General features: G+C 33.5%; 1 long non-coding RNA gene across 1 annotated transcript; it reads right to left on the reverse strand.

Annotated features, from left to right (window-relative positions):
• Positions 1-612: 612 nt before the first annotated feature.
• LOC139150342 (uncharacterized) lies at positions 613-2,351 on the reverse strand. The gene is made up of 3 exons (XR_011556222.1): positions 2,047-2,351; positions 1,474-1,769; positions 613-686 (listed from the first exon to the last, which is right to left on the reverse strand). It is a non-coding gene; the product is annotated as an uncharacterized lncRNA (long non-coding RNA).
• Positions 2,352-4,791: the final 2,440 nt, after the last annotated feature.

Here is a 4,791-nt window from a genome sequence, read left to right on the forward strand (position 1 = left end):
TAAGAAATCACTTGTTTGGTGTAAAACAAGAAAGTGATTTAATAATAGTGGTTGATAAAAAAGTGTGATGATAACAATATAAGAAGGAGATAAAATAGGTATAATCATTTGGGAAAGCTGGAAGACATGAAGAGCTTAATATACTGACACCATGGAGAATATAACAGACCTTTGGGAAAGCAGGTCTATGGAGAAAATTCACTCTTTTTCTTTTTACGCTAGAAACATCATTTGCAAAATAATGGTCAAACATTAAAGTAACTTACTTGACATGACATGTATGTCGATATCTTGCAAGAATTGTTTAAAAGAATTACAAAACATATATGAATCATATTGAATACATTTAGCACTAATATGAATCTCAAACTAAGAGTTTCATAGTCACACAGTATACATGCCTGTCGTGTTTTTCTTTGTTAGTCATTTTGTCAACACCACCAACTGAAAGATATTCGTTCCATGAGGACAAATTTCTTCGGAAAGCCAAGCTTGTTGCATCCATAATAACTTTATCTGGATACGGACCACAATGCTGACAAAAGAACTCCTTCATGTGGTTGACGTCTAACAATGACAGAAAACTGTACCACGCTGACTTGAAGTTCTAATTGGAGATTTTAGTGCCAAATATGAGTTCATTACTACAGTTCTTCAGTACACAATATTCTGTGTAGATGGTAGATCTGAAAGATAAATAGATAACATAAAGCATGGTTTTGTGTAATGTACTTGCAACATAATTTTTATGACATTTTAATGTATGTATGCGAAGAAAAACCAGCACACATTTTGCAACATAAAACTTCCCTGTGACTTAATTTATACATTAAGTGGTTAGTGGTCGTAGGGAGGGCATCAGCAATAATTGTTTTGATGCAATCACTGACAGGTAATTCCACTCAACTCATGTGAACAGTAACAGCTAGGCCATGATACATAATTTGGTGAGCCTGATATTTAATACATCCTTTGTTTAGACTAAAAATTAACCAAAATTGAAGAGCATAACCATGCAGTCAATGTTGGATGACACCAAGTCCCAACCACAATATTTGGAGTACCTTAGTTTAAGACATTCATACACTCTTGTGTATCTCTTGAAACAGTGTGGTAGGACACCTTCATTTTCAAGCTCCTTAGATGACGGGATTTGAATTATTATCTCATGGACATTGGGCATAAAATGTATCCAAGTTGTAAAAACAAGAGAAAAGTAACTCTCAGAAATTCCACAATTTTTTGCCACTTCTTTGTTTAACATACCCAGTCAAAGCTGTACTAGTACTGCACAAAATGACTTTCCAAGCACAGTCTTCTTTCCCCTTGAATATCATTTTTCGAGTACCATCGGTAGTAGTGTACTTCCCTCTCCATATTAAATTTTTTGTTGCATCGGGCGCGAAATATTCAAATTAACCTTTAAAATAGCATAATTTGGAAAAGATGTATGAAAATGAACTAATTTGTCACCTTCTTTGATGTTCTCAAGGGATAATATTTTTTCCCTATCTCTTTAAGTTTTTCTTTCACTGTATCAAGTTAAAGTTCTTTAATTTTCTAGATTGCTTCCTCCAAGGTTGAATTTGCTGTAAGACTTGTTGCTCCAATGCAGTAATCATCTAGGAGAGAAGCACTGATACTTGAGGTAGCTGGACACTCACTCCCAGTATAATCATTGAACATGAGGGCATTGAAGTTTTTTATGTTCTGTTGCTGGCTTTTTGTAGATTCTTCCATCATTTTCTCGATTCCTTCGTCTTTTCTCTCTACGAAATATATAGAAAAGTCTCTACATTTTACCTGCCTATGGTTAAAATATTTACAGCAACCTTAAAAAATATTGAAATATCTCTCAATATATTTCATTTCTGTTGAATGCTAAAGAATTAATAATTTTATGATTGATTTGAGATTGCGTCTACCTGCTCAAATATGGCTCAGAATTTTCCATTAAAAATTGCAGATGTTTACAAACTTAATACATTTTACATTTTGCAGATATCAGTGTGGGTTTTGACTATTGTCAGTATTACTTATTTTTACCTGGAGGTCAGAGTATTTGGACGAGTTATGCCTGCTCTAATATTATTTGATGCAAAAGAGACCATGTCATCCGATTTACAATGCTTCAAGTTTTGTCTGTAAGAGACGCATTTTAATTAATAACTATGTCAAACACACCGTGCACCGTTTTTCCACCACCAACATACCCCATTCTGTCCTGTACATTCATTTAAAGCCCCTTTAGCTGTATCTTTTCTACACTTTGCTTGCCAAAATAAATTGTCCAATTTATTACAAATACATTGCATATAAAAATGGTTTATGTAAACACTGTGTAATCTTTATCAAACATGGTAATTTCTGCTAGGGTATTGCGATACAAACTTTTCCTTGCATACCGTACGTCTGTAAAGATCGTTGACCAAGTCGATTTTATTGTTGATCTAATCAGGGCTTTCGTGCCACAAAAGTGAAAAAGGTATTAATTATCCACAGCCACTAAGATTGGTGATGTCTCAAAATGGAGGTCCCGCGGGTTTAGTTCCTGGGCTGACCACAAGAAATTCTCTCAGCGTAGTTAGAGTGAGGAATTGGTCTGTAACGATTCTCAGAGTACCACAAACACCAGCCTAGAGTTTGGAATTTTTTTATATGCAATGTATTTGTAAAATGTAACAAAATAATCACAACTGTGGTTACGTTCTACACTTCTATCGTAAAGTATAAAGGGCCGATTCTGCATAGACATTTTTCTAGAAACTTGCATTTTTTTCAGAAAATATAACAACATAAAGAAGAACGTGACGATGATATGACATTTCATTGTATAACTATGTTCACGCGACACAGTGATATGTTATGTAATGTTATGAAACAATGAAATATAAGGTTTTTAAAGCCCCAGTGATCAGCTATGTTTGGTGGTGTTTTCACTATTTTCATTTTGTGTGTCAATGCAAATTCTTATTCTACTCCTGAAAGTATTTTGAAACATTCAATGTTTAAGTTGTCAACATAGTGTCTATACGTGTAAACTGCAATGTCATTGTTGACATTTTAATTCCAGTCTGGAGTATAATTCACTTTTCGACAATAACAATGCAGTTTACACATTTACAGACCAAGTTTATAAGCCGAGTAAAGTGTGTTTCAACATGTTTTCAGGAGTAGAACAAGAAAATGCAGTTGACTCACAAAAAAAGTATACAGGGGCTTTAAAGAACGCCATGTAAATTTTATTTCATACTTAATTGCAAGAAACAAAATACATGAATAAAGTGTCTGTTATCACATCGATTCTGTAAATTTGTTTATAAGATTTTGTTTTTCTCTATACTTTTCATCATTATGAGTTCGTTAATCAAATATTTGTCTGTGTTACTTGTTAGTCTTAGAACATTGGGTTTATTTGACTGCATGGATGTGTAAAGTAAGAACTTTGATGTATGGTATGAGATCCAGTACTTAAGAACCTTGACAATGTAGGGAGCAAAACATAATATTAATTAATAATTAATGACGAGTAAATATGATAATATTGGATGGTTGTATAACATAGTCACTTAGAACATTGGGTTTATTTGACTGCGTGGATGTGAAAAGTAAGAACTTTGATGTATGGTATGTGATTCAGTACTTAAGTACCTTGACAATGTGAGGATAGAATATAATGACAATTAAAGGTGTACAGTCAACTGTCAACTTTGACTTTGAAGATCTGTAAAGTAAGAACCTTGATGTTTGGTATGAGAACCTTGATGTTTGGTATGAGAACCTTGATGTTTGGTATGAGAATCAGTAGAACCTTGCAATGAAGGGGTAAATAAGTGTAAGTATAGAGGGAGCGTGCCGTTTTGTGATCTGTAAAGACCAATCAACAGTAGAGTATCTTAGGAAAAATATAACGTGTCTCAGAACTTTTTAATTCATTTTAGTTTTTGTATAATGGGGAGTGAAAGTGATAACTCTTTGTTTTTTGCATAAATAATGATACTCTACTGTTGATTGCTGTTTACCGATCACTAATCGGAACACTCCCTCTATACTTACACTTTTTAAGCGAAAAAACTCAAAATGCGTACTTTTGACCAAAACAAACAACAGATAGATATTTTGAAAAATAAACACATTATCCATAATTTTCAGATATAATGCTTTCAGAAAAATATATTTTATTAGGCCAAAAACATCATCTTCACTGAGAAATACTGGTTTCAAAATACAAATTGTAAGTATCGTTAAACGTGTATCTCATCCTTAAAGTATTCACAGATACAGCTAGAATCAACTCCTCCAATGCAATTAATGCAGTTTGTGTTTGTGTATCCCCATACACGTGACATGTTCTAAAGGGGATACACCAAAGGTATATTATTATCATATCACATCTATAACCAGCATATGAGCAGGTGGTTATCTACTAAGTGCCACTCACCAGTTAGCCATGATTCATAACGCATAACTATGTGAATTACTTCCTTATATAGCGACACGGGTCACTGTAGTATCTTAAACTGATCAACATGACTTTAAAAGAATTGAAACGAGTGATTTGGGTCAAGTTTTAAAAATATTATGCATGACTTAGTACCATTTTGCCTTATCCTGCCTCAATTTTGAAAGTCTTGCTTTTGTCTGCAAAAACAACTAAGAACGATCAATATACACATTCTGTAGTATTAACACATCATGCATGCCTCTCGAGGCATTTCTGGATTATTTTTACCGAATTTATTTAAATCATCCTGTTCATATCACGCATCTGTGAAACATGGAAGTCTGTGT

Source organism: Ptychodera flava, chromosome 14 (genome assembly GCF_041260155.1).
Source record: "Ptychodera flava strain L36383 chromosome 14, AS_Pfla_20210202, whole genome shotgun sequence".
Classification (NCBI taxonomy): domain Eukaryota; kingdom Metazoa; phylum Hemichordata; class Enteropneusta; family Ptychoderidae; genus Ptychodera; species Ptychodera flava.